Source organism: Erythranthe guttata, chromosome 13 (assembly GCF_056151865.1).
Source record: "Erythranthe guttata isolate IM_541 chromosome 13, IM_541, whole genome shotgun sequence".
NCBI classification, from domain to species: Eukaryota; Viridiplantae; Streptophyta; class Magnoliopsida; order Lamiales; family Phrymaceae; genus Erythranthe; species Erythranthe guttata.
The window spans coordinates 11,560,789-11,573,547 of NC_142545.1; the positions used below are offsets into that span (position 1 = coordinate 11,560,789).

The window sequence follows — 12,759 nt, forward strand, 5'->3', positions numbered from 1 at the left end:
ACCCGTATCAGTATAAATATCGGTATCAGTACCAGTATCAATTTAAGTATCAATGTTGGTATCAGTTTGAGTATCAGTATCAGTATCAGTATCAATTTCAGTATAAGTATCAGTATTAGTATCAATATCAGTATTAGTATTAGTATTAGTATTATTAGTATTAGTATTAGTGTCAACATCAATATCAGTATCAATATCAATATTACTATCAGTATCAATATGAGTATCAACATGATTGTGAGTATCAATATTAGTATGAGTATGAATATTATTATTAGTATTTATATTAATATTACTATGAGTATCAATAAACATCAGTATCAGTATCAATATCAGTGTCAGTGTCAGTATCAATATCAGTATCAATATCAGTATCAATATCAGTACCAGTAAGTATCAGTATTAGTATTAGTATTAGTATTACTATTAGTATTAGTATTGGTATTGATATTGGTATTGGTATTGGTATTGGTATTGGTATTGGTATTGGTATTGGTGTATTGGTATTGGTATTGGTATTGGTATTGGTATTGGTATTGGTATTGGTATTGGTATTGATATTAATATTAGTATTAGTATTAGTATTAATATTAGTATTAGTATTAATATTAGTATTATTATCAGTATTAGTATTAGAGTATCAATATTAGTATCAGTGTTGATATCAGTATTGGTTGTGGCGTATACATTGTATCTCTTTTGCAACATTTATAAGTTGTGTTGTTGTTTGAGTAATGTGCATCACTAATTGAATGTTGTCAGTGATAAACTTGCAGGTAATTTGAATATCTATTGTGTTACTATGTTTGTTGTTAAGTTAGTTATTTTGCATAAGATTCACATGGTGTAGTAATTGTATTCCATGAAATAGAATTATACCATATGTTTTAAATGATTTCACATAATCTTCATATCGTGTTTTGCGCGCTTCACGTATTATTCTTTGTAATATTTAAATGAATTTTATATGTTACAACTCTTAATTAAGAGATAATTTTTTTATTTACTTCAATTTTATTTTACTTGAATTGGTGTTGTTATTAAGAGCTAATCGTTTAAATATTTTTTATTTTTCTCATTTTGAAACTGACATGCGTGCAACACGCGGGTGAAGTACTAGTTTAATATAAACTAAAATTGTTTTGAATTTATAAAGTTTGGGCTATAATAACCCCAAAAATCAATCATGCCCAATGACCACAATTTGGAGAACTTTGAAGAAGAAAAAAAAAAACACCAAGCAACGCTACAAATTAGTGTTATCCGCATGCAAAAGTATTGTTTGAACTTAGTAAAAGTATAATATAATTTTATTTTAGGGGAAATGTGGGATAACCCCCTAGTTTTGAAAATATATATGAGGAGGCCCAATGTTTTTTTCTGTCATAGTCAAAAACCCAATTTCTGAACTTAATTTGTGAGACCCCTGAAAAACTTAAAATACCTGTTTTGCCCTTTTAGGGGTGGAACCCATTAAACCCTAGATCTAATCTGGAAATTAACCCTCCCTCTTCTCTTGTTTCAGAAACGGCCGCTCCTCTCTCTCTCTCTTCTTCCACCATCGCCTCTTCTTGCTTCTAACAAACGGCGGCGAAAAAGCTCCAATTTCACTTGTTTGCGAGCTCTGATAATGGCTCTGGTGTGGCCGCAGAAGATGCTCCTGTGACTTCTACTGAGGAACCGGTTGCTGTCACAAATGGGTCTCCGACTCCGACTCCATCGCCGCCACCAACCACGGCGGCTGCGGCGGCGGATCCGGTGGTGGTGGAGACTGTGAACAGCTTTAAGGATCCAAGTTTCTTCAGCCACTTAAATCAAAGCCGAGGAGGAGGAAGATTTGTCGGGAACTGAAATCAATGGCCGTTACACGGTTGTCAGTGACCTCGTCGCCTCCGGTATGTCCAGCGGGATTGCTCTCTCCGTGCTGCAAATCTGGGAAGCAACGACCAAGAGAGGCGTCTTCGACTAGGTTTGGCTTTTCTCTCTTTTTTTTTTTTTTAATTTTTTTTTCTTCTACTATATAATGGAATTTCCGTCCTATATTAGCCTCCTGAGATAATTTTTTATGTTTTTTTTCTAGGCTGGAAATGGCGATTTGGTTGGTATTGGTAATTTTGATTTTTTTACTATGGCAATAATGACTTTGGGAGGTGATCTGAGTAGGAATATGATTAGTAAACAAAGTTGACTAGCATTTGATAATTTTTTTTACAATTTTACATTAATTTTTTTAACCATTTTCTGTTAATTATATTTCAATTTTTTATTTTTATTTTTAAATGGTGAGAAAGATATTGGATTTGGTTTTGAGGTGAATTATGTATGGAATACAACAGAGGAGTTCATGTAATATGCGGTATTTGGATCAAATTGCCCCATTCCACCAAAATGGAATATATAGTATCATATAGTAATATGTAGTAATATATGCATGTGATTGTGTATTCTCGATATGTATTTTGTTGTTATGAGTTGATTTATAATGTAGATATTTAAACTGAACTTAATTTTTTGTCACATGTCTTGAAGTTCAAACAACTTCTATGCAATAAGTTTTTGCCAAGAGGAGTTGTTGCAAAACAATTCTTTTGCAACCGATAGATTGGAGATGATCCGAAATGCCTCAAGTGTGAGAGTTTTGTTTCCCTGTAGTAGAAAACATAATCAGTAGTGTTACTTAGATGGGTGATTTGGGTTAGGTGAATATACAGTTATATGTAGTCATATACAGTCATATATGTAGTCATATACAGTCATAGATGTAGTCATATACAGTCATATATGTAGTCATATACAGTCATAGATGTAGTCATATACAGTCATATACAGACATAGATGTAGTCATATACAGTCATATACAGACATAGATGTAGTCATATACAGTTATATATGTCGTCATGTATAGTCATGGATACATATAACTATACATGATTATAGAACTTGTAGTATACTATAATCATTTTTTTTTGTATTTTTCATATAATCTAACTCGCATGTTTCACTTTGCTCTTTAACTTGTATTTTTTTTGTCACAGGTTTTGCTTTGTATAACATTATGAGATGCTAATAATAAGGCGCAGAGATATTCCATCCTTTTCTCTTATCTCTTGCCTCGCATCGCCGCTTGCCCATCGCCTGCGTAATCTCCGCCGCCGCGCCTCTTCCATCTCTCCATACCCTCAGCCTCTCACTGCCACTCCGTTGCTAACAGCCGCCCACCGCCACTCCGCCGCCCACCACCGCTCACCACCGCCACCGTCACCGGTAAATTAATTGCAACCACTTTGTTCCTATATCATATCTCTCTCTCTCTCTCTCTCTTAGGATTTGGTGTAGAATGACTAATTTGGAATGGTAGCAAGGTCAACAAGTAATTGTCAATATATCTCGTGATTTACTTTCACTCAATTCTTCTGTCGTGTTTGTGTTTTTGCCCTTCTGTTTCAAACCAATAAATGGTGTCTTTTTTTGTTTTTTTCCAACCACATTGTTTTATTCATAATCTTATATAGATTCAATTGTGAACTTTTTGGTTTATATACATATATAGTACACGGTAGTCATATATAATCACATGTAGTAACAAGAATGAACATAACTACATGTGACTATAGTTGACTACATATAGTCATATCTAGTCATATGCAGTAACAACTACTTGTAACTATAGTTCACCAAAATAAATTTATCAAAAAAATGTCTTTCATTGTTTTTTTGTATTTTTTCACGTAATATAATTCGTTTGTTCCATTTTTGTTCTTCGTTTTGTTTAACTTGTATTTTTTGTCACAGGTTTTGCTTTGGGTAACAGTATGAGATGCAAAGAATAAGATACAGAGAAGTGTCATGTGACGTTTCATTGTAGATAATTGTAGATAACTAGAGTCACGTATAGTAACATATAGTTATATACGTGTTATGTGTTTTTTAATGTATAGTAATGCGTGTTCATATTTTGAAGATTTTATGGATGTGATTGTGTTTTCGTTTTTTTTTTGGGTTAGTTGATTTATAATATCAAGATTGAAATTGTAAATTTTGTTGTTCGTGTAGATTAATATTGGTAAAAAAACAGTACATGATTACATAACATGATTGTGGTATATTTCAGTTATGTGTAGTATAATATAGTCATGTGTAGTGAATTTCGGTACAGTAAATTTATCAAAAAAATTAAAAAATTTAAAAAATTTAAAAAAAAAATTAAAAATTTAAAAAAAAAATTAAAAAATTAAAAATTAAAAAAAAAATTGAATTAAAAAAAATAAAAAATTTAAAAAAGTTAAAAAAATAAAAAAATTAGAAAAAATAAAAAAAATAAAAAAATTAAAAAATAATTAAAAAACAGAAAATAGGGTAAACATTTATATTTTTTTATTATAAAAATCTGTAAAAATGATAAATGCAGGCCCAAAATCTAAATGCAGTTTGGCATTATGCTGAATGCAGGGCGAAAATAATAAATGCAGTTGGGCGAAAATGCACATAAGGGCACAATAGTACTTTTGCTTCTCCAGGGGTTATCTCAAAGGAAGAATTTTAGGAGTGGACCTATCCCTATGTATTTTCCATGCTAGGGGTGTATATCAAATGGACCCTTTATTTTATATATCAAATACTAGAAGCAACAAATTGAAAAGAAAAGACCCAATTTGTTATTCGTTTTAAGGCACAAAATAGCTAAAGACAATCCTTATTTGTTGTCGCCAAAACTCTTTCGACCACCATACACAAGAAAATGAGTAAGAAAACAACGAAGTCATTTTCTTATTTCTTTTTTTCTTTTTTAATCACAAGTCTCAATCGCAACAAATTTAAAAATAGTGGGATCGTATATTTGCCGTTGACTTATACTACCATCTTAAAAAATGATTTCATTTGAGAGACCGTTACAACTTAGAGCTCCTCTTTAGAAATCTGTACTTTTAATTTCTATTAATATCCAACTTTACTTATATATATATATATATATATATATATATATATATATATATATATATATATATATATATATATATATATATATATATATATATATATATATATATATATATATATATATATATATATATATATATATATATATATATATATATATATATATATATATATATATATATATATATATATATATATATATATATATATATATATATATATTAGAATAGTCATATCAAAAATTCTAAATATAATATATTGTTGCGTAGGGATGGAAATTAATTGCTAAGCAATTTTCAATTTGCCGATCCTCATCCAATTTTGTTTTTTTTTTGGTTTTCAAACAATATTTTTCATTCCAAATTCCAAAATACCTATTCAAATTTTTTTACAAACTCGTTGGATCGAAATTGGAATTTATATGAGATTTTTATTTACGATCTTATTTTAATTTCCGAAAATTCCATTACTTTTATCCAAAATTATTATTATTATTATTATTATTATTATTATTATTATTATTATTATTATTATTATTATTATTATTATTATTATTATTATTATTATTATTATTATTATTATTATTATTATTATTATTATTATTATTATTACTACGCATTTTATATTAGGTGACTAAAAAAATGAAATTTTCCGAAATCTGCCGATTCTGATCCGACAATTTTGTTTTGAACGATTTTTCTCATCCCAATTTCTGAAATTCTGATTTTTAATTTTGTTTTAACGGAATTGGAATTAGATTATCACTTCGACCAAAAACGTTAATCCTGATCCGATCCGTCCGATTTCCACCTCTACTAATGTCTCTTGTTAAAATAGATATTTCCTTCGTAATTGATCTTGGTAGTGGTTCTAAATCTTTCTCTTGTAGTGCATTACCTAACAACCTCTACATGTGAGATGCGTATATGTCATCCCAAATCCTAATATAATAAGATCAATTCATCAGGGGATTATTAGCAAGACCTCCTCATCTAGAAAATGTAGTCAAGGAAAACCCTCCTCCAAAAAATAATTAGAGAAAACCCATTTGCCTTCAATATAAGCCTCATCACAATTTTAATTACCTAATACCCTTCCATAAACCTAGTCTTGTTTTATTTTCTCTCTCTCATTTTTCCTATCCTCCCGTCTCGTTTTCTGCTCTCATTCACGCCGCTCTTACAAACCTCCAAAACTAAATCCTCGACCAAAACTCGACGAAAAAAAAAACAGATATCGCTGGAGAAGAAGATCGGACTCTTCACCGGCTCCATTCGCATCTAGAAAATTATTCACCGTCCTAGATCTATCGTTGGATAATCTTTGTAGATCCATTCTCGGATAATCTTTTTCAAAGTGGATTGATTTTAATTATGTTTTTTCGTTTTTTTTTTTTACTTTCTATATGTTAGGGATTATATGCAGAGTAATCAATTTTTTAGACAAGATTTTGGGAAATTATTGAACTAATTTAAAGTAAACACGACTGCCATCGTTGATTTGTTAAAAAAATGAGAAACAAGTGAAGGGAGGGGCTTGGTGAACGATGGTTGCGGTGGTTTTGTAAAAACAAATCTAGGAAATTAGGTGGGGATGGAAGGTGGAACTGTGGTTATGGTGGTTTTGTAAAAAAATGAGAAAATTGGTGGTCATGGGGAGGATGGACTGTAGATGTGGTGAGAGTGTACATAGTGTTTTCTGTATGGATTATGTAATGCAACTAGTGTGAATTTTGATATACACATAGCCATTTATTGTTCTGAAAGTATTAGAATTATTTATTGTTCACCAATAAGCCCATCCCTTTAATATTTATTATAAATAAAGGAAACATTCATGTATATGCCAATATTATCCCCAACCTCTTTTCGCCGCCGATGTAGCAATCGTGGCATTCGAACTCAGAATCGCTATCAAAATCATCATCATCATCTTTATGGCTTTTGTTAAGATCTGCAACGACGACAACCCTGACGACGACGGTGACGGAGACGGCAACGACGACGATGGTTTCAACGGAGGTGGCATCATTGTTCTGGCGGTGATGTTAGTGGTTGGTTCTTTATTTTCCGATCAAGAGAGAATAATCTAAAGAACTGAGAGAGAAAAGTATAATAGAGATAAAAAAAAAAAAGCACATAAGAGACGAGAGAAGAAGAGACAAGAGAAGAGAAAATAAGATTAGGGTTTTGAAAGAGTATAGTAGACAATTAAGGGTAGTTATGGAATTATGAAAATATCACTTGGGTGGAATATTAGTTAAGAGAGTTTTCTCTAATTATTTTTAGGAGAGGGTGCTTCCATAACTCATTTTCCTAGATGGGGTTTTTTTGTCTAATTTTCCAATTACAAGGAAAAGTAAATGACAAAACTTAAAACTCAAAAGTCAAAACTCAAAACTCAAAAGACAACTACCAGCCCTCACTAGGAGAGTTAGTACCTAGCATTTACCAATAGGGTAAAGATCTAGGGTTCGAGTCCTCTTCCCCTACTTTCCCTTGTAATTGACTTGAATTTACTCAAAAAAAAAAAAAAAAATCAAAAGACTATTGAGAAACTAATAAAGAAGAACAAAACAAAGATGAATTGACATAGTAATATAAAGAGAAACAAATATATTATTCTCTTGTTCTTCTTGTGTATCCAACTCAATACAAATGGAGCACTATATATAGTACAAGTAAGACCATGAAAGGTCATGAGTTATAAGGAATTATGAGCCTATAATGGTGAGTAAATGGTGGGAGTAGTGGTGGGAGTAATGGTGAGTAACGGTGGTCATCCACACCTTTAAGAATTCATAACACTCCCCCTTGGATGTCCACCATCTATGGAATATGCCTCTTTAAAAACCTTGTTAGGAAAACCCATTGGGACAAAACCTAATCAAAGGAGAAAAGAGTACATATCCATATGAAACTTGCTAGCGTGACACTGCCTCGTTAAAACCTTGCCAAGAAAAACCCCTCGAGACAAAAACTTGGTCGAAGGAAAAAGAGTACAGTGTTGTTATAAGTAGCGCTCATGCTCCCCCTGATTTCGACATATGACTTTTAATCATCTTCTCAATGAAGTAGTTGGCAATACTCCGATAAATGAATATGATAATTTATAGTTTGACTTTGATATAGCCAACTATATCCGCTTTAAGATCCACAGAATTTTCCATAAAGATAGTGTAATACACATTTTACACTTTTTGCAAATTTGTAATTCTTTCATTATCTTCTCAAGGGCTTAAAAGATCTTCAATTATATCAAATGATTGGACAAACATAATATCACTCAATAAACGAGTCTTATCCATTTCCTTATTTGTATTAATGGATAAATTTTATTTGATATATCTTCTTTTCAAGATGCATTTTGCCCTTCCAATATTTTTCATCTCAAATTATGTCACCAAATAATTCACCATATTTGTGAGCTCTTCGTGAGTCTCCACAAGATTTAGGTCATTCACATCTATACCATGATAATGGTAAGTCAGATTATTTGATCTTTGACAAGGTATTCACTGAGGTGAATGTACCATATTCTGAAGATAATATGTAAATGGATCATTTCTAGGGTATGACACATGAAACCTCTTATTAATTATATGCACAATGCATTATCAATTCTTCATTAATTTTATGATCCATATAGATATGCGGTAATTGCATCCATATGATGCATGTTAAGTATTTTGAATATACCATCATAAACTGATTGCATCATAAAAATATATTTTCAAAAGGTATTCAAATGTACCGCAATAATTTTACCCACCTTTGCACTAAAGGCTTTCACAACTTTATGTGTGATGACCGCAAGTCTATGTACAATTCATTCCATCAATAATTTCAAATAATTATGGTCAATTGCATTTGTGAATGCATATACTAATGACCAATTAGATGTCGACAGCTATTAAAATGTATGAGCTTCAAGCTCTTCACATTATAAAAATGGGGATTGTAGCATTTGTGGGTACGATCTCTTGTAGAGATCCATATCTTTTCAGACGTTAAATGTGGATTAAACGAACATCAAAGAGTGCATCCCGGAGAAGGACCTTCCGACTAATCAGGTGTATTCTATCCTTGAACTTTGTTCTAATTACATTGAGGGCAATGTAAATTTTAAGTTTGGGGGTGGAAAATTACTTGTTTTTATGTGCTTTAATTTTTTAGTTTGCATGCCTTAAGTTTTTTTTTTATTTGAGTTATTTTATTTTAGTTATTTCTTTAAAAAAAAATTTGCTTGAGATAAATGCTTCGATGAATCATGATGATGAAAGATGGTCGATGTTTAATGATGAAATTGCTTGTTTTATCTTGATTTTGATCGAATTTTGGTGAGCTTTTGATTCAAAGTGTCGTAAGAAGGAGTCATTGTTAGGAATCTCGAATTATGCGTTGTTTTGGTTGAAAGTTTTGTGTTTTAAAATTTGAGTTAATTTATGTTATATCATATGCTATTCGGTTTTAGAACTTGTCTTATGAATTTACAAAGTGAAATATTAAATTGTTGAGCAATTTGGGAAGTGATTTGGGCCATCTTTGAACCGTTTGAGCCTTTCAAGCCTACCTTTAATTTTTTATCATTCGAACCTTGATTGAGCCTTGGAGAAACGGTGTTCTTTCTTTTAGCCAATGTGTATAAGGTAAAATAAGTGGAGATTTTTGAAAAATTAACCCTTGGAGTTCGGTCGAAAAAAAAATTTATAAGGTCCTTCTTTTTCTAAAAAAAAAAAAAAAAAAAAAAAAAAAAAAGAAAAAAAAATAGAGAGAAAGAGAAAGAAGAAGAAGAGACTAGAAGGGGAAGTAAGGACTAGTTGTTGAATTGTTTTGAAAGCTCGATCCATTGTCTTAAGAGCAAAAGTGGAGACTTTTGAACTCTTAAGAATCGAGTTTATTAAAGTCCTTAGAGGTGAATTCATTGTTTCAAACGCCTATCTTTCAAAATTTGGCGTAATCACCTCAATTCAAGAAGCATAGCCACATATACCCATATTTCCTACATCGAACCAAAAAGCCCAACATTTGAAAGCCAAAAAGTCCCAATGATCCCAATAGCTCAATTATTTGATACTAGCCGAGTAGAGAAATTTGGTGAGTCTTTGGAGTTGAATATTATCATGTAAGTATAAATTTTCTCCATTTTTAATTTGTAAATATGGGATACTTGAAGCGATAGCATGGTTTGTGGTTTTTAGCAATGGTGAGTGAATACGTATCTTTGAATTACGAGCTTGTAATTTTTTGAGAATTGTCATGATAATTGCAAGTTCTGAAAAAATGAAAGTTGACCATTAATCTATGTGATGAGATGCATTTGTTGAGAGTGTTGCTGTGAAAGTTGCTAGTTTTTGCTTGAGGACAAACAAAAGATCAAGTTTGGGGGTGTGTTAAGTATATATTTTTATACTTTATCGTACCTTTTTATTTGAGCTTTTGGTGTGATTTAACGATAATTGGTGGTTAAAAAGTTGATTTATTGTATTATAGGTATAAATTGAAGAATTGGAAAAGTTTGAGGTCAAAACTGCAAATTTGGAGAAAATATGGGCCAAAAGTGAAATAATCAAAAATATGCTGAAATTGGCTGAAAACAGGCCCGCACGGCCGTGCCAAAATTAGCCTATTTTTGGAACGGCCGTGCCAAATGCTGAATTTGGGCAGAAGGTTCGGCGATTCTCGCGCGGTCGTGCGAGAATTGCACTGATTTTTGCGCGGCCGTGCCAAATCACGCTGGTGGCAATTTTGGACTTTTAAACACACAAGGAAACCTAGAATCTTCTACCAAGTTGGGACATCTATTTAAGCCCAAACCAAGCACGAATCAAGGGGACTTTTGACACAACCTTGGAGCGAGAGGAGCGAGAGAACGAAGAATCGAAGACGGAGAATTGACAACTCTTCATCACAATTCTTCTTTTATCTATCTTTTATTAATTTATTCTTTTTATGTTTTTATTATGTTTTTCGTAGAGAACATGCGTAGCTAAGTTTTTAATCTAGGATTTTGTTGGAACCCTATGTAGGGATTGCGAACCCTTTTTCTTGAGATTATGCAATTATGATTTTATGATTATTTCTTCTACTTGTTATGATTGTTAGTGCATGAACTTGATCAATTTATGTGCTTTATCTGTGATTATTGGGATTGACTCGACAGAGCTATTTTGATAATTAGACGGTATGTAGAAGAGCCTTCGAGTAGTTTTTCACCGGATGAGTGTGTCAATTGCATGTGGTGTCGTAGACATACAGATATCACCTTAGGTAGCCATTTACGAGACTTGTTAGTTAATGTTTCGTTTATGAATAATAGACTCATAATACACGCGACAACGGGTTATGAGTAAATTAGTGTCTCGGGTTAATAATCATGAATCATATATTTCATAATTGAGGGGTTTTGGGTGAGCAATTCTTGCATAGGGGGAAGATAAAATCCTAGGTCCGTTTTTATTGATATTTTCTCGTGTTTAATTGCTTTCATAATTAGTTTAATTGTTTGATTGATTTTATTTGACAAACTTGCGTAGGCTGGATAAAAATCGTAATTGTTAGAATTTGGTACTTAGGATTAGGTAATTTACGTATTCCCTGTGGGATCGACATCCGACTCTCACGAGTCCACTTTTACTACTTGTTTGCGATACGTGCACTTGCGTGTTAGGTATTTAGCACCCAACAAGTTTTTGGCGCCGTTGCCGGGGAATACGGCTAAATTATCTATTTATTCTAATATCAAATTTGAGCAATTTTTTTTTTACTTCAGCCATTTAATTTTAATTTTAATTTTTTTTTGTTTTTGTTACATGTCTGGTTACAATATTGGGGCACCTCAAACGGGATATGAATGGCTTTCATCTGACGAATACCTCCAAAACACCTATGATATGCCTCCGCTTTGTTCCGCATGTGGTGGAAATCATTATTCCGATGAATGTTGGGGATCACCAAAAGCGACAAATTTCGTCGAAATTACCAACGGAAGTTATTGGAACGCTTACACGAACACATACGAGCAAAGTTTTCAGGACCAAGATTTGAACGAGTTTCAACATAGAGAGCCACAATTCGATGATCTTCAAAATTATTATCCATTGCAGCAACAAACCACTAATGACCAACCTGATTTGGTATCCATCATTGGCGAATTCATGAAGTCCACTCAAGCATCATTTCGAAACATGGAGATACAACTGGAAGAGATGACGCTCAAATTAAAATCTGAGTCTCTTGAAAATATTCCAGACGAAATCGGCAATGATTACATCAAAGAAAATTCGGGTGAAGCCTGCGGTGAGAAAAATCTTCCATGTCCAGAAAATAGTGTCGATATGAGAGAAATTGAAATTACGAAGACACTTGAGCATGATGAATCTGAGAAGGCAATCGAGCTAAACCACGAAGATGCCTCAGAACAAGAGAAGAAGGAGATGGATGTAATGATTGAAGATATTCTAGTTCCCTGTCGTTGATATAAATGTAGATTTGAAGGCATCAATAGAGGTTGATGAGAAGACGAATGTGTTTGAAGTGGAGGTTATACGCGGACGTGAGGTTTTTGTGTACCGATTTGAGGGAGCGGGTGATGAAGATCCCATCTTAGCTTCGTACCGATTGTTTACAACCAAGAAAGACTACAAGTTAAGGTGGACCCTGATATATTGCAATGTTATCCATGCCTTAGTTTCAATTGAAGTGATAGAGCTCATGGATGGATGCGCAATCTACAAAGCTTTGGATTGGACATAACAGTTTTAAGAAGCAAAGTCTGGCTGAAGACTTAAAACTTAGCGCTTCTCGGGAGGCAACCCAAGCA

At 32.5% G+C, this 12,759-nt stretch overlaps 1 long non-coding RNA gene across 1 annotated transcript; it reads left to right on the forward strand.

Moving 5' to 3' along the window:
* The first annotated feature begins 1,494 nt into the window (after positions 1–1,494).
* LOC148765907 (uncharacterized) lies at positions 1,495–4,022 on the forward strand. The gene is made up of 3 exons (XR_016029336.1): positions 1,495–1,969; positions 3,036–3,264; positions 3,793–4,022. It is a non-coding gene; the product is annotated as an uncharacterized LOC148765907 (long non-coding RNA).
* Positions 4,023–12,759: the final 8,737 nt, after the last annotated feature.